The sequence below is a fragment of the Vulpes vulpes genome, chromosome 11 (assembly GCF_048418805.1).
Source record: "Vulpes vulpes isolate BD-2025 chromosome 11, VulVul3, whole genome shotgun sequence".
Classification (NCBI taxonomy): domain Eukaryota; kingdom Metazoa; phylum Chordata; class Mammalia; order Carnivora; family Canidae; genus Vulpes; species Vulpes vulpes.
This window is the reverse complement of record NC_132790.1, coordinates 56,890,611-56,909,604: the sequence shown is the minus strand read 5'-3', so window position 1 is coordinate 56,909,604 and position 18,994 is coordinate 56,890,611. Positions and strand designations below refer to the sequence as shown.

General features: G+C 40.5%; 1 pseudogene; it reads left to right on the top strand.

Moving 5' to 3' along the window:
* The first annotated feature begins 1,396 nt into the window (after nucleotides 1–1,396).
* Nucleotides 1,397–5,195, top strand: LOC112933250 (serine/threonine-protein phosphatase PGAM5, mitochondrial pseudogene; annotated as a pseudogene).
* The last annotated feature ends 13,799 nt before the right edge of the window (nucleotides 5,196–18,994 follow it).

The following is an 18,994-nucleotide window of genomic DNA, read 5'->3' as shown; positions in this document are numbered from 1 at the left end:
CCCAAAATAAGATATATCAGGTTACTAAAAACATGGTTTCCCACCAAAATGACCTAACCAGATGACACTACAGTGAAACCCATCAGGAAAGAATCCCATTGACTGGCACAGTTTCCTATCATTGCAGTGTTTCCAAATTAAATCACTTTTTTTGATTGGAGAATGCTGGAGAGGCGGCTTTCTGGCACTGATTGTTACATTTGAAAACTGGTTTGGAGAGTTTGAAGTACATTACCTCTCAATCCACGGATAGCTGAACAGGCATAGGGAGTGTTCTTTGATAATTTTTCCATTTCTTCTATGGTATTTGTACATCGAAGAGTTTTTCTCTTCCAAGGTTAATTAATAATATGGTGATATTATGCAAAGTTTCAAGCATATATACGAATAGAATAATAAAACAAATCCCCACTTACTCACCATCCATATTCATCAATTAGCAAATTGTTCACACTTCCTTCATATATTCTTTTATACATGGTAGTTCTGAAAACATCAGAATTGCGTTTAAAAGAAGCACAGATATTATATGACTTTGACTATTTAAGGATCTCTTTCTTTTCAGTTAAATGCATGCTCCAAGGATATGTATCAAAAAATAGCTGTAAAATTTTCATGCATTTAATATGAAATCCAAAATTCATAGCATTCAGCCTTTCCTACCCATACTCTATTTTCTTTTCATGGGGTTCTCCCTCAAAGAAAAGTAATTTTTGGATACTGGTTGGGGGATGGAAGAAGTAATGTCATTAAATCATCATTCCTTTCACCCTTTATCATGTATTTGATTTTAGAACATTCTGACATTAGCTTCTGTCCCTTTTTAACACCTCCACTATTACTGTAAATATGCTTAAGACAGGAAAGGGTTTGGGGTAGCTTAACTAATAATACAGGAGGCTTCCACTTTGGAGGTTTTCTCTCTCTCTGAGATAATGCATCATAGGAAGTAGTGGGATGGATGAAAGGGAGAAAATTTGTTGTAAAGTGGAAGGAAGATAGGTTCTCAGGAAGATCAGTTTTAGGAAAAAGCCAGGAATGTTGAAGAGCTAGAAATTGATTCCTTTAGATTATTTCTGCTCCTATAGCCCTTAGGATGATTTCATGTGCTCACATTGGTATCCACATTTGAAGAAAACTACTCTCTCTAAGGCAAAGATAGAACAATGGAAATTAGCATAGCGTAAGTATATTCTTGCTCTTCTTGGGTCAGTATTTATGGGACACAAAATCTGGAGCTCTGAATTGGAAGCTGGAAGATCAGGCCCTACCTCTTCCTCAGAGAGTGGGATCTTCAACCAAACACTGCTCCTGGAGATTGCATTTCCACCCATGAAATAAAAGTACTTGAGTCTCTTCCAGCTGAATGCTCAGTGGCTCTGGGTTGATTGGTAGCATGCAGGTCAAGATTGGGAGATGGACCTTGAAGGTTAGAGAAAGATTCTAGCCTTTGGTAGGAATCATTGTCAATGATCAAGAATGGCATGTATGGGGCAGCCGGAGTGGCTCAGCAGTTCAGCGCCGCCTTCAGCCCAGGGCCTGATCCTGGAGACCTGGGATGGAGTCCTGCGTCGGGTTCCCTGCATAGAGCCTGATTCTCTCTTTGCCTGTGTCTCTGCCTCTCTTTCTCTCTCTCATGGAATTAATAAAATCTTAAAAAAAAAAAAAAGAATGGCATGTATGTATCCAACCACAGGCTCAAAAAGCGAAGGGATGTGAAGATTATAGGTCAGTTTGTTATTTAAGCTTTGGTCCAATCCACTAATGTGAGTAATTGAAATGAGATAATAATGACTAATATTTGTGCCTTGGGTATATTATTTAATATTTATCCAGTAATTCTTAAAAAAGTAAGTCGATTAGTTTCATTTTACAGATTTGAAAACAGATTAGAGACGAATGAAGTATGTTGCTCAAGGTCACAGAGTAACTAAAGGAAAGAATTAGTACTCAAACTCAGGGGTATACCTTACTCTAAAAAAACTACATTACAACTATTGCTTCAAGTATTTTGTGTTGTGAGCATGGTTACATGAATTTGAATAGGTCCTTGCTTTTTATTAAATTCCTTTAAGTGACCTTTCAGCTTTAAAATCTATGCTTTATATTTTAACCCAATGGCATTATAAATAAGGTCCAGAAAAGGTGCCTGCAGTAAGCTCCGGGAAGGAAAATAAACGGAAATAACTTTGGGAAGTCGCCCACACACAAAACACAGACTAAAGAGAAGAGTTAGAATAAATACAAGGATGGTTATGTACCAAATCATTATGTCTTTTTCTCTTTTATAAGAGACAATACAAACAGCCTGTATTTGACAATCTTGCACCTAACTTTAAGCATTCAGAAACAGATTTCTTATTTTACTGTTTCCATGACAACACATGGCATTTCACATATGTTTTTTAAGGAAGAAAAGGTGAAAATTACTCTCAGTGTTAAATTGAATTTTTCTCCTTCTCCTCACCTACTTTATTCATAGAGACTTAGAAAGTACAACAATTTCATGTTTCTTTCAAAATTTCAGTGCCTACATTAGATGCAGAATTAAATGAATTCAACTTCAGCTCCATTTTCTAAGTCAATTATTTTGATAGAGAGAAAGTTTCCTTAAGGTGCTTTATTCCACAAGTAAAATTAATTTCCATAGGGAGGGCAGCCTGCGATTGAGTCCCATGTCGAGCTCCCTGCATGGAGCCTGCTTCTCCCTCTGCCTGTGTTCCTGCCTCTCTCTCTCTCTCTCTCTGTCTCTCATGAATAAATAAATAAAATATTTAAAAAATAGGGATAGTTCCACACAATTATATTCATTTTGTGTAACTTTTAAATTTGTAATCTGTCAATATTTTAGACTGTCACCATTGCTAAATTTGGGTATGGCCCTCCATTTGCTTTACCCAGTGCTTTTCTTCCATTATGTTTACTAGTAGATGATTAAATGAGGAGTCAATAATATTTGGGAAGGAATGAACAATTAAATATAGAAACACTTTTGAAGTAATTTTTATTTGGAAAGCAAAAAGATTCTGTTAGAGTGAAGTATTGTGAGGGCTAAAGAATATTTCATTTGGGGATTTAAAAACCATGATATTTATTAAGCATTAACAGTGGTATTAGGGGGACGGGGCAAGACGATGGAAGAGTAGGGTCCCCAAGTCACCTGACCCCACCAACTTACCTAGATAACTTACAAATCATCCTGAAAACCTACCAATTCGGCCTGAGATTTAAAGAGAGAACAGCTGGAACGCTACAGTGAGGAGTTCACGCTTCTATCAAGGTAGGAAGAGGGGAAAAATAAATAAATAAAAAAGCACCAAAGGGGAGGGGCCCCCCAGGAGCAGGGCTAAGGCACAGCGGCGAGTGCCCCCAGGACAGGAAAGCCCCGACCCGGAGTAGCAGGAGCTTCACCAATCTTCCCGGGCGGAAAGGCGCTTGCAGGGACTCAGGCAGGATCCCAGGAAGGGCAGGGGAGCCCCTCAGGGTCCCGGGTCACTAACAGAGGACCTGCGCCCCAGGGGAGAGCGGGGCACACACCTCGCGACAAGCTCCCTAAAGGGCTGGAGCGCGTGCCCGGCACCACCCGGAGCAGCTCGGGCGGCGGCTCAGGCAGCGGCTCAGGCAGCGGCTCCGCGCGGAGGGGGCTGCGCGGCTCTGGGGTCCCGGAGCGGGATCCCAGAGTGGCGCAGGCCCCGGATCCCAGGACGTCGGCGGACACAGCCCACGGGCCTGCGCTCCCCCAGGACAGGCGGAGGCGGGGAGGATGCAGGACAGCGAGGACGCTCCTGCCCCGGGGCACCCCCAAGCGTGCAGGTGGGCGCCCCTGCCCCGGGAGCATCCAGGCCCATGCGGACTGGGAGCTGCGGGAGTTACTGGGGGAGCTGACTCCAGGGCTGGGGAGCTGGCCGCCGCCAGTGGGGTGGTTCCTCCGCGTGTCACCCTGTGCCTGGGACGGAGCGGGGCCACCGGGGAGCAGGGGCCTCACGGGGTAAACAGCTCCCACTGAGCCGTGCACCTGGCAGGGGGCGGGGCAGCTCCCCCAGGTGCACACACCTGAGAGTCAGCACAGCAGCCCCCTCCCCAGAAGACCAGCTGCAGGGACAGGGGAAGAGCAAGTTCTTGACCGACCAGCGCTGGAAAGGGGAAGTCGAGGGATTCACAGTATATAGAACCAGAGGGTACCCCTTCTTTTTGTTTGTTTGTTTCCCCCCCTTTTTCCTCTCTTTTTCCTTCCTTTTTCCAGTACCACTTGTTTTTAGCCACTCTGCACTGAGCAAAATGACTAGAAGGAAGAACTCACCACAAAAGATTCAGAAACAGTCCTCTGTCCCGCAGAGTAGCAGTTTAGATTGCGGGGGCCGGGCGGGCGGGGCCCTCCGACGGGCGCTGCACCGGGCTCTGCCGCGGTGCTCTTCTCCGAGGTGGCGCTGGGGAAGCCCCGCGAGGGCGGGGACGCGGAGCCGCGCGTGGTCTGGGCGCCGGCGTGGGCGGGGACCGCGCATCCCGGGCCGGGCGTCTGGGACCCCACCTGGGACAGGCAAGAACCACTATCCTTGGTCAACCTGTGGAAAAGGAACCTAGACTCTGGAGAAGAAGAACTGACGTCCAGGCTGGACCACTGCAAAGCAAAGGCCATACGACACATCTTCCTCATCAGGCACTCCCAGTACCACGTGGATGCCTTCCTGGAAAATCACCGCTCTCTAACACCCCTGGGTCGTGAACAGGATGAACTAACTGGGCTCCAACTTCCAAGCTTGGGGTTGAAGTCTAATGAAATTGTCCATTCGTCCATGACCCGAGCCATGGAAACCACTGACATCATCAACAAGCACCTGCCAGGTGTCTGCAAGGTCTGCACAGACCTGCTGAGGGAGGGCGCCCCCATTGAGACCGACCCTCCTGTGTCCCACTAGAAGTCAGAGGCTGTGTATTATGAAGACGGAGCCCAGATCTAGGCCACCTTCTGCAGATGTCAAGCAGCAGGAGGACAGTTACGAGATCTTCACCTGCCATGCCAATGTCATCCGCTACATCGTGTGCCGGGCACTGCAGTTCCCTCCTGAAGGCTGGCTCCGCCTGTCTCTCAACAATGGCAGCATAACACACCTGGCGGCACGGCAGATGGCCGAGTGGCGCTCAGGACCCTCGGGGACACAGGGTTCATGCCTCCAGACAAGATATCGCACTCCTGAGAGCTGCTTGGAGGACCTGCTCTCCTCTAGCCCCTGTGGCTCCCATGGGTGTCACCCAGGGCGTGGTTCCTCCCCCATCTTCCCTCCACAGGCTGCATTGTGGTTTCCTTGCACTCTTCCTGGAGAGTGAGAAAGTACAAATATCTCAATTATCTAAAATTGGGCATTTGGGTCTGTACTTGGCAGCCCAGGATAGAAAAGGGAATTGTTCTGAGCAGAGCAGCCTGACTTCCCTCTTGGGGTTTCCTGCCCTGTCTACCAGGACAGCCTCAGGGATGCCATCCACACAGTCAGTCCACACGGTCAGTCCACACAGGTAACTTCAGTCACTCCCACAGCTGGCCACATGGGCCCTTCCCGGCTCCTTGGCACACCCCATCCCAGCACTCAACTCCGAGGAGGGCCGCCAGCACTTCCATTCAGAACTTCTCATCCTACATTCTTTAAGAGCCTTTTACCACTTAAATATTTGTCAACTAAGGACTCTCATCTGGTTTCCTGCTTTGATAACCAGTTTCTCAGTCTGGAGTCCTGCCTGACACCATTGGGTCTGAACTCAACCACATCACTGGATCGGGACCCAGCCAACTTGGCACTGGGGGAGGTGGCTGGATGCTGATGGGACAGCAGGGCATCATGTTTCAATAAAATACTCAATAGCTCAATGTCAGAAAGCCAATACAGAAGCACAATTATAAAGCTACTGGTGGTTTTGGAAAAAAGCATAAAGGATTCAAGAGACTTCATGACTGCAGAATTTAGATCTAAACAGGCCAAAATTAAAAATCAATTAAATGAGATGCAATCCAAACTGAAGGTCCTAACAACAGGGTTAATGAGGTAGAAGAATGAGTGAGTGACATAGAAGACAAGTTGATGCAAGGAAGGAAGCTGAGGAAAAAAGAGAAAAACAATTAAAAGATCATGAGGAAAGGTTAAGGGAAATAAATGACAGCCTCAGAAGGAAAAATCTACATTTAATTGGGGTTCCAGAGGGCACCAAAAGGTAGAGAGGACCAGAAAGTGTATTTGATCAAATCACAGCTGAGAACTTCTGCTGACTTGGGGAGGGCAACAGGCATGCAGATCCAGGAGATAGAGAGGTCCCCCACCCCCGCTAAAATCAAAACAAGCTATTCAACACCTCAATGTTTAATAGTGAAACTTGCAAATTCCAAAGATAAAGAGAAGATCCTTAAAACAGCAAGAGACAAGAAATCCCTGACCTTTATGGGGAGGAATATGAGGGTAACAGCAGACCTCTCCACAGAGACCTGGCAGGCCAGAAAGGGCTGGCAGGATATATTCAGGGTCCTAAATGAGAAGAACATGCAACCAATAATATTTTATCCAGCAAGGCTCTCATTCAAAATGGAAGGAGAGATAAAGAGCTTCCAAGACAGGCAGGAACTGAAAGAATATGTGACCTCCAAACCAGCTCTGCATGAAATTTTAAGGGGGACTCTTAAAATTCCCCTTTAAGAAGCACTTCAGTGGAACAATCCACAATAACAAGGACTGAATAGATATCATGATGACACTAAACTCATATCTGCCAATAGTAACTCTGAACGTGAATGGGCTTAATGACCCCATCAAAAGGTGCAGGGTTTAAGACTGGATAAAAGAGCAGGACCCATCTATTTGCTGTCTACAAGAGACTCATTTTAGACAGAAGGACACCTACAACCTGAAAATAAAAGGTTGGAGAACCATTTACCATTCAAATGGTCCTCAAAAGAAAGCAGGGGTAGCCATCCTTATATCTGATAAACTAAAATTTACCCCGAAGACTGTAGTGAGAGATGAAGAGGGACACTATCTGATACTTAAAGGATCTCTCCAACAAGAGGACTTAACAATCCTCAATATATATGCCCCGAATATGGGAGCTGCCAAATATTTAAACCAATTAATAACCAAAGTGAAGAAATACTTAGATAATAATACACTTAAACTTGGTGACTTCAATCTAGCTCTTTCTACCCTCGATAGGTCTTCTAAGCACAACATCTCCAAAGAAACCAGAGCTTTAAATGGTACACTGGACCAGATGGATTTCACAGATATCTACAGAACTTTACATCCAAACTCAACTGAATACACATTCTTCTCAAGTGCACATGGAACTTTCTCCAGAATAGACCACATACTGGGTCACAAATCGGGTCTGAACCGATACCAAAAGATTGGTTCGTCTCCTGAATATTCTCAGACCATAATGCCTTGAAATTAGAACTAAATCACAAAAAGAAGTTTGGAAGGACCTCAAACACGTGGAGGTAAAGGACCATCCTGCTAAAATATGAAGGGTCAACCAGGAAATTAAGGAAGAATTAAAAATATTCATGGAAACTAATGAGAATGAAGATACAACCGTTCAAAATCTTTGGGATGCAGCAAAAGCAGTCCTAAGGGGGAAATACATCGCAATACAAGCATCCATTCAAAAACTGGAAAGAACTCAAATACAAAAGCTACCCTTACACCTAAAGGAGCTAGAGAAAAAACAGCAAATAGATCCTACACCCAGCAGAAGAAGAGAGTTAATAAAGATTCGAGCAGAACTCAACGAAATCGAGACCAGAAGAACTGTGGAACAGATCAACAAAACCAGGAGTTTGTTCTTTGAAAGAATTAATAAGATAGATAAACCATTAGCCAGCCTTATGAAAAAGAAGAGAGAAAAGACTCAAATTAATAAAATCATGAATGAGAAAGGAGAGATCACTACCAATACCAAGGAAATACAAACGATTTTAAAAACATATTATGAACAGCTGTACGCCAATAAATTAGGTAATCTAGAAGAAATGGACGCATTCCTGGAAAGCCACAAACTACCAAAACTGGAACAGGAAGAAATAGAAAACCTGAACTGGCCAATAACCAGGGAGGAAATTGAAGCAGTCCTCAAAAACCTCCCAAGACACAAGAGTCCAGGGCCAGATGGCTTCCCAGGAGAATTCTATCAAACGTTTTAAGAAGAAATCATACCTATTCTACAAAAGCTGTTTGGAAAGATAGAAAGAGATGGAGTACTTCCAAATTCCTTCTATGAGGCCAGCATCACCTTAATTCCAAAACCAGAAAAAGACCCCGCCAAAAAGGAGAATTACAGACCAATATCCCTGATGAACATGGATGCAAAAATTCTCAACAAGATACTAGCCAATAGGATCCAACAACACATTAAGAAAATTATTCACCATGACCAAGTAGGATTTATCCCCGGGACACAAGGCTGGTTCAACGCTCGCAAAACCATCAATGTGATTCATCATATCAGCAAGAGAAAAACCAAGAACCATATGATCCTCTCAACAGATGCAGAGAAAGCATTTGACAAAATACAGCCTCCATTCCTGATCAAAACTCTTCAGAGTGTAGGGATAGAGGGAACTTTCTCGACATCTTAAAAGCCATCTACGAAAAGCCCACAGCAAATATCATTCCCAATGGGGAAGCACTGGGAGCCTTTCCCCTAAGATCAGGAACAAGACAGGGATGTCCACTCTCACCACTGTATTCAACATAGTACTGGAAGTCCTCGCCTCAGCAATCAGACAACAAAAAGACATTAAAGACATTCAAATTGGCAAAGAAGAAGTCAAACTCTCCCTCTTCGCAGATGACATGATACTGTACATAGAAAACCCCAAAGTCTCCACCCCAAGATTGCTAGAACTCATACAGCAATTTGGTAGCGTGGCAGGATACAAAATCAATGCCCAGAAGTCAGTGGCATTTCTATACACTAACAATGAGACTGAAGAAAGAAATTAAGGAGTCAATCCCATTTACAATTGCACCCAAAAGCATAAGATACCTAGGAATAAACCTAACCAAAGAGGTAAAGGATCTATACCCTAAAAACTGTAGAACACTTCTAAAAGAAATTGAGGTAGTCACAAAGAGATGGAAAAATATTCCATGCTCATGGATTGGCAGAATTAATATTGTGAAAATGTCAATGTTACCCAGGGCAATTTACACGTTTAATGCAATCCCTATCAAAATATCACGGACTTTCTTCAGAGAGTTAGAAAAAATTATTTTAAGATTTGTGTGGAATCAGAAAAGACCCCAAATAGCCAGGGGAATATTGAAAACGAAAACCAGAGCTGGGGGCATCACAATGCCAGATTTCAGGTTGTGCTACAAGACAGTGTAGTACTGGCACAAAAACAGACACATAGATCAATGGAACAGAATAGAGAATCCAGAAGTGGACCCTCAACTCTATGGTCAACTAATATTCGACAAAGCAGGAAAGATAATACACTGGAAATAGGACAGTCTCTTCAATAAATGGTGCTGGGAAAATTGGACAGCCACGTGCAGAAGAATGAAATTGGACCATTCTCTTACACCATACCCAAAGATAAACTCAAAATGGGGGAAAGATCTAAATGTGAGAGGATAATCCATCAAAATCCTAGAGGAGAACACAGGCAACACCCTTTCTGAACTTGGCCACAGCAACTTCTTGCAAGATACATCCATGAATGCAAGGGTAACCATAGCAAAAATGAATTATTAGGACCTAATCAAGATAAAATGCTTCTGCACTGCAAAAGAAACAGTCAACAAAACTAAAAATAACCTACAGAATGGGAGAAGATATTTGCAAATGACATATCTGATAAAGGGCTAGTATCCAAGATCTATAAAGAACTTATTAAACTCAACAGCAAAGAAACAAACAGTCCAATCATGAAATAGGCAAAAGATGAACAGAAATTTCAGCAAAGAAGACATAAATATGGTCAACAAGCACATGAGAATATGCTCTGCATCACTTGCCATCAGGGAAATACAAATCAAAACGACAATGAGATACCACCTCACACCAGTGAGAATGGGGAAAATTGACAAGGCAGGAAACAACAAATGTTGGAGAGGCTGCCGAGAAAGGGGAACCTCTTGCACTATGGGTGGGAATGTGAACTGGTGCAGCCACTCTGGAAAACTCTGTGGAGGTTCCTCAAAGAGTTAAAAATAGACCTGCCCTAGGACCCAGCAATTGCACTGCTGGGGATTTACCTCAATGATACAGATACAGTGAAACGCCAGAACACCTGCACCCCGATGTTTCTAGCAGCAATGTCCACAACAGCCAAACTGTGGAAGGAGCCTCAGTGTCCATCAAAAGATGAATGGATAAAGAAGATGTGGTCTGTGTATACAATGGAATATTCCTCAGCCATTAGAAATGACAAATACCCACCATTTGCTTTGTCGTAGATGGAACTAGAGGGTATTATGCTGAGTGAAGTAAGTCAATCGGAGAAGGACAAACATTATATGGTCTCATTCATTTGGGGAATATAAAAAATAGCGAAAGGAAATAAAGGGGAAAGGAGAGAAAATGAGTGAAAATATCAGTGAGGGTTACAGAATATGAGAGCCACCTAACTCTGGGAAACGAACAAGGGGTAGTGGAAATGGAGTTGAGTGGGGGGTTGGGGTGACTGGGTGACGGGCACTGTGGCGAGCAGTTGTTGGGATGAGCACTGGGTGTTATGCTATATGTTAGCAAATTGAACTCCAATAAAAATTAAAAAAAAACAGTGGTATTAGTCAGGGTTCTTCTTAGAGAAAGAATCAATAGGATGTGTATGTATATAGAGAAACAGTTATTTTTAACATTTATATTTGAATTCGAATTAATTAATATATAGTATAATATTAGTTTCAGGTGTACAATGAAATGATTCATTGCTTACACACAACACTAGGTCCTCTTCACAAGTGCACTCCTTAATTCACATCACCTATTTCACCTATCCCCCCACTCACCTCCCCTCTGGTTAGGATCTGTTTGTTCTCTATAGTTAAGAGTCTATTTCCTGGTTTGCCAAGAGAGGTTTATTTTAAGGAACTGGCTCATGTGATTGCAGAGGCTCGATTAGTCCAAAATCTGCAGGGTAGGCTAGTGGGTCAGAGACCCAGGGAAGAGTTGCATTTTGATTCCAAAGGCTATCTGGTTCCAGAATTCCTTCATGCTCAAGGGAAGCATTTGTTCCTTTAAAGCCTTCAAGTGATTGGGTGAGGCCTACTCATTTTATGGAAGGTAATCTGCTGTACTCAGAGTCTGTTGACTTAAATGTTAATCTCATCCACAATACACATTCACAGAAACATCTAGTATAACATTTGGCCAAATATCTTTGGACTGCGTCCCAGCCAAGATGACACATAAAATCAACCATCAGAGACACTGTGCTGGGGGCCGGTGTTTTAAAGAATTTGAGGAACCAACACAATATCATAGAATCTTTGGCCTCCAATTGCCATCGTGTGTCCAGGCATATTTTTTATTTGTTGAATGCCTAGGTTATGCCCAACATGGTTCTTGCCTGTGCAGATTAGTCTAATGGAGAATTATTATATTCTTGAGAACTAATGTGAATTATTTTATATTTGTAGAGTTTGATCCTTGCTCAACATCGAGTGACTCATTGACAACAGAGAAAATATTGCTTCAAAAGCAACACTTTATTTAGGACTTCATAGTATCCCAAGCACTTTATTATGTAATGTAGATATTACAACAATCCTTGACATAACAGGGATGATACTTCATTCTCTTTGGACAAAAGGGAAACATGAGGCAATATTGTCTGGGAAACAGTGATGTCCCAAGTCGCTCACTTCTTGACTCCAACTGAACTCCTTGTAGTGTGTGTCATTTCCTGAGAGCCATGACAGTTATAAATGAAGAAACTAGGCCTTGGATTTATTTCTGTCAAACTCTAGAGTATGTGTTCTGTCAGCTTCTGCTATTTTCACTGTATGAGTGTGTGTGTGTGTGTGTGTGTGTGAATATTGTGGATATGGAGTGTGTAGGGACACACTTGGAACTCACTCTCCCCACTCCATTTACCATGGGCTGCCCTAATAGCAACTTTCATGGATTACTTCTCACTGGGTAGTTTCCAAATGTATATTTACTAAAAACAACGATTTTCATCCTGCTTCTCAGATCCATAATAGTATTTCAAAGCATGAAAATAAAGAAATGAGCAATGGGTGATTAAGAAATTTAAAGTGGATGATAAGAAAACTAAGGTGGTTGATAAAAAAGAAACCAGAACAGAACTTTTACTTATACTTTTGATTTTTTCCAATGATCACTTATACCCCCTGCTAGTGCCTGCATACCTGGCACCTTCTCAGCATAGAAGATGTTCCTGAAGCTGATTTAACTCAATCCCTTCTCCAGAATGGGCACATCTTAATGCAGAGGAGGGCAATGTGGTGGAAGGAGCAGACATTCTGCAGGTAGGTATACTGCCATTTACTGCATTTATGATTACTGGACACTTGCTCAACCATTCAGAACCTTGGTTTATCTGTAAAATAGGATGATAATAACTTGTTCCCAGCATTCTTGTTAAAGGTTTAATTGAAACAGTGTCTTCCTGTGTGCCTAGAGCAGGTAGTGATCAGTGGTCTTAGCCCCTTTTTACTTAACAAGAAAAATAAAGCAAATTGTAAACATTTAAAGACCCTAAAGGAAAGAAGGGAAGAATTCTGCACTGGGGCTCCATTTGTGGAGGGGACCTGTTGACCATCCTTCCCCATCACACTGCTTCACTGACCTACTTCAGGGCTGACTAGCCCATCAGCTATGCTAAATGAGTGCACCCATTAACGCAAGGCAAAGATAAGGTTTCCCCAATTATTACTGCCACAGATTACTTTGCTTTTATCTAGTGTTTATCTCAATGAAAATACTAAGCACCAGGAACTCTTACAAGTTTGAACAAAACAGTTGCTTTTAAAGGGCTTCTGGTTTTTTTATGAAGTTACAAATCTGAAGACTGAGTTTTGAAGTTTCAGATATGCTCCTTACCTAGCGTTTCAGTCACCCTTTTGGTTGTAGTTTTCTTGCAAATATTATGTTATATTGATAATAAAGAAACTTCACTTTATACTTTTTCTGCTTTCACATTACTAAGTTCTTCCCACTTCAAAGACATTTATTTTTTCTTTTCCAGAGAACTATCCCCTTTCAAGTGGTGGAAATGTTTTCTTTGTTTGTGATACAATTTCAAAGCTACAGAAAAATTTCAGGAAAGTATAAGGAAATCATATACCCTTTATGCAGTTTCAGAAATTGTTCACATTTTCTTTCCCTCTCTCATCAGTTTTCTGAAACATTTGAAATTGGGTTGTAAACATAGCCATTGTTATGCCTAAATATTGCAGTGTGCCTTCTCTAATCACAAGGGCTTTGCCTTTATAACCTATATATTCTCTTACATAGTACAATGATCAGAATCAGGAAATTTAACATTGATAACAATATTAATATCTAATCTACAGTCTATAATCAAACTTCATCACAGATAGCAACAGTATCTTGGCTTTCTTCCCCCCCTGGATCAGGATTAGGATCACGAATTTCATTAAAGCTTAAGTCTCTTTCATGCTCCTTAATCTGGAGATTCCTCAGCCTTTCTTTGTCCTTGACCTTGATGTCTTTGCCTGCCCCCTACTTTGAGTTTGGCTGATGTCTTCTCATGAATAGGTTTAGACTAGGACTTTTTGGCAGGAATACTCCAGATATGATACCCTAACTTCTTGGTACATCACATCAAAGGGTCCATGATGTGGATTTGTCCCAATATTGGACATATTAACTATGATACTTGGGTTAAGATAACATTTGTTGAGTTTCTCCACTGCAAAGTTACTCTTTTTCCCTTTGGCATCAATTTATGGAGAGTAATTTCATCTTTGACAGAATATAAATATTTTGTTTGTCATCAAATGTTCACCTACTAGATTTACCACCCATTTATGCTTTTCTAACTCCATAATTCCATTCATATTTGTTAGTTAACTGTCTACTGAAAAGAATTTATCTGTCATCTATCTATCTATCTATCTATCTATCTATCTATCTATCTATCTATCATCTATATTCTATCTATCTATCTATCTATCTATCTATCTATCTATCTATCTATCCAATCAATACAGACTCATGGATTCTTATCCTATACAATGAGTTATAATCCATTACTATCTTTACTTATTTTGATGCTCAAATTATCCCATATTTAACTATAGGAAACCCTTCATTCTAACTCCTGTGACTTTTTGGTATGTTTCCATGATTTTTTAGCACATACTATCCCATATATCCCGGTCTCATCTTTACTTTCCTTACCCCAGCCTTGAAATCAGATTTTTACCCCAAAAGCCCTGGCACTAGGTACACTTATTGTTAATAGTGTAACATTTCTTCTGGAACCACTGAGCAACAGAGCTAGCAAATATCCATATCAATTATAAGACTTGTATTCATGTTGATTATTTTAATCCCAATCAGTATCACCATGGAATATACTCTAGTCCTTCCCTTATTCTTTTCTGTAACTCCTTATACCACTACTGAGAAACTAGGCTCTCACTACCCCAAATATATTTATTCATTTGCCCAAGCCTAACTGTATAGAAGGTAGCAGAAAGGGTAATAAAATGCCTTTAATGTCTGAGAGATCTTCAACATCTGTTGGTCATGGCTGCCTCTGATCAAATTATTGAAAGCCAAGAAGGAAATGATATCCAGATCTTTCTCATAGCCTGTTCCTCCTCTTAAAGAGAGATAATGGGGGTGTGAAATGCCATGGCAATCAATTTGACAGTCCCTATTACCACTTCACCACTGACTGGTCCTCTAGGGCCACCAATAGACATGACACTCACCACATTTCCAGCCAGAGCTATACACTTTAATGACCTTTTGAGAGTGAGAAATAGAAACCTTATACTTAGATGCACTGATAAAAACTTTAAGAACAGTTGGATGAGGTTCATCAGAGGGTCAAGAGTCTGGTGCCCATGCATTTCAATCAAAATTTTCTTAGGTACCAGACTGTATTTCAAGAAAGGATGTGTGATATCAGAATCTATTTCTCTATCAAATCTGGATCTTATTCAAGGGGCCAACTTAGTAAACATCCTTCTTTCCCACCAAGGAGCTGAGCTGAGACTGATGGCCCCAGAGGCTGTGTTAGAATGGACACGGTTTTTAACCAAAGTAAACAAGGAAATCTGAAGCACAGTAAGAAGAGTAAGGAGGTAAAAAAAAAAAATCGTGTCAAGATTCTGGTTTGAAAAGCAAGGCAAAGTCAGAAACGGGAAGATAAGAAGTAAAGTTAGACATAATAGTACAGAGGAAACTTCTGAAATTCAGAGATACAGAGAGAGCAAACTGCATGGGAATGGGGTGGGGGGCTGGCTTTGAGGGCTGCTGGTTATGTGACACAGTCTTAAATAACTGGGCAGATCGCATATGCCATAATCACAGCACTTCCCTCCAAGTTGTAGACCCTTCAGATCAACCACTTTTACCGCAGCATCTCATTTTCTAGTCATTCCAAGCAACGGTTTTATAAAATCATATGTGAAGACAGCTGCAGTAAATCCCTTTGCAGTGGGGAGTCACCACTCTCCTCCTGCTGCCTTGTTTTATATAAATCATTTGTCACATAGAGTGTTATATTAAAAACAAATTTTAAGCAATTGCTACAAAATACTTTGCTTTGGAGCCTGATAGTTTTATTTGAATATCTGCTTGGTTATTTGCTGTGTGTGTGTGTGTGTGTGTGTGTGTGTGTGTGTGTGTGTGTCTGTTTTACCTAATCTCAGTGTGCCTCAATTTCCTCATCTGTAAAATGGGGTTGATAGAACCTAGTTAACAGTACAGTTTTGAAGATTATAAAACACTTATCATGACTGGTACATCATAAAAGCTTTCTAAGAACTAGTTATTATGTTATTTTGATTGTCATTGTTTTTACACTTTTTATAAACATTATATTATTTCCATATCCCAATATACTTATGAGCCTGTTAAGTAGATTATTACTGCAAGGTTATATGAACAGCTTGAGGATTGGGGAAAATAAAACTTTCTCAGTTTCTCAAAAATTGTTTTCCAAAATCAGAAATCATGTATTTTTCCATATATATTCTTGTCATATAATTGTAGAAGGATTTTCTTCCTCCAGCTGAGGTCCTCAAGGCCGTGTCTCTCCATAGGTCTTCAGGTAAACTGCCTATTTCTCTAAGACAGTAGTTCTACAGAATCACATGGAGGGCTCTTTAGAATAGATTCCCTGGTACACCCTTAGATTTCTGATTCAATAGGTGTAGGTTAGGGCCCATGAATTTTCACTTTTAACAAGTTCTCAAGTGTTGTCAATGCTGTTGTTCCTGGACCACACTTTGAGAACCAAGCTGAGATGGAAGGGCCATCGGCTGCTCTTATCTCAAAGCATCCCAGAGGAATTCTTGCATCAGTGTTGTATCTAGAGTCCTGAGAAAACTGGAGATCTTGAGACGCATGAATGTTACCACCTTGAAGTTGTGCCAACACCTTTTTCTCATTCTTTTGCCAGAGTTCATATGCCTTATTCTCACATTGACCTGGGAAAATTCCATTCACAATAACAATCAACATCAAATATTCCCTGAAGCCTTTCTCAGAATTCTTCCAACTCTAGGTAAATTTAAGTGCATACTCTCTATGACCACTACCCTCTCCTATGCCTCAACTCTGTCAGAAAATTTGTGGAAAACTCTGACATGGGCAGGAAAACATTACTGTGTATCCTGTCTAGCTCACCTATCAGTTATCTCCCGCTTTCATTATTTTGGAGCTATTTTACAACTCTAAAACATGTTGAAAGCTGTTAATGATGCAAATGATTCTTGTCCATAGAAATGAAAAATAGTTGTATCTGGTGGGATGTATTTGATTATTGTCCTATGGATATACCTATTATTTATTTGCAAACTTATTTCATATATATATATATATATTTGTGTGTATGCATTTATATATACATACACATGCATGTATATATATATATCTTTAAATTTTTATGTATTATTATTTAATATATATATCTTTGAATTCTACTTTGAATCAGCTATAATATCTTGCTGGTTCTGTCATTAATTAATGAGTAAAATATAGTTTTTAAATCCTTGGTGCATATTCTTGTTCTGTCTGTATGAATGTTATGATTATACATTTTTTTAAAATAATACTTTAACAACTATACCAGCCATTACATTAAATGGCTCCTCTAGTGGCTCATCTTGTGTCTCTAAGCTCCTCTGTTACCACCTTCCTATAAATTCCCAGAATTCAAAGGCCTTTTTGCTTTATCTTTATATTGGATTCTAACACAGTGCTTTTTGTGGGTATTCAATAAATCTTTCTTAGGTAAATAAAAAAAAAAAACATGTGATTTTAGGACAGAAGATATTTTGCCATGCAGTAAAGGAGATAAAGCGTTTTCCAGGCAGATGGAGTGAGTAACAAAAAGATCCCCAAACATGAAATAGAGGTATAATATAAAGGGCTATGGTGGAAAATGAGAAAGGCAGGCATAATCTAGTTCATAAAGGTCTGTTCATAATATGTTCCTGAGGGACCACTGAAGGATCTCAAATGATCAAATTTGCATTTGAAATTGGTCCCTCTTTCTGCCACAAGGAGTTTAGTTTTGAAGGACAGAAGCTTAGAGACAGACCCACTGAGACACCTTTTCTCCCAGCTGTAGGAACCTAGTTATTTTGAATGGTGTCCTAATGTTTCTCTTGGTCCCCCAGGATGGAGTAATTTGGGGTACTAAAATCCTGGTTTCATGTCTGTGTGACTGTCCTCAACTATCTGTAGATGAGGGCCACCTGCCTATATGTCTTTGCAGATGGCTTCCTTATCCTGTGCTAGATTGTCTGTTGTGAGAACATCCTGGTGTTACAGCTGGGTCCCTGTGGGTGTCACTGATTGCCTGGCTGCACATCCACCAGTCATCACTTCATTTTCTGATCACTTTGTCCTTTCTACATAGCTGGCCTTATGTCCTCAGCTGAACCTGAGTTGAACAGAGATGGGACCAATGCTGAGGATAACTAGATATATTGTACTTAAATCTATTCAGTTTTATATAAGTTTAAGGTCCTATTGTTAGGAATAACATTTTAAAAACAGATGCATTGACAGCAATTTAGGTGGTGCTTGGTATATTGACTGAAAGTGTGCATCTAAAAGAGAATCAAATAAAGCAGGATAGAAAGTCACTATTTTTCCTTCTGAAAGAGAAAAATAACATAACCAAATTAGATTGGTGGCTGAAAATTGTCTTAGCAATTTTTACTTCTATTATGGGTTTATCTTCTGAAAAAGAGAAATTCTATTATTTTGCTATTATGAGCAAAAATGACAAAGTAAGAGCAAAATTGATCCAAATGCATTTAAAACTTACAAATTTTCTATTCTAGCATACTTCTCTCCCTCTCTATATCACATCATACTTATACATAAGACTGTAAATTAATATTCTCAATGACGTAGTCATGCTTTATATGGGCACTACTCCAAATTTTGTTATCATGTAGAGGATGCAAAATAATTATCTGTTCATATGTACCATATCGGTGCATTTCTTCTTAAAATACGGTTTTCCTTATTTTGTTTTTCATCCCTGAAATAGGGTTTTCTGAAGCTTGAGTTATACTCTTAAAATGGGTGCATAGTACTTCAGAAAAAGGTGATATAAAAAAGAAAATGAGATTTTTTTTAAATGTTGGTAAAACAGTAAGATATCTTTCAGGAAATATTCCACTAACCTTCGGTTTGTCTTGCTAAGTTACTGAAATCAATAAAACTACATTTCTGAAGAATTCATATTTCATAATGTTCAGGTAACACAACTACATTTTTTTTGGTTGAATTCAATAAAAATGTACCCCAAGTCAACCCTACT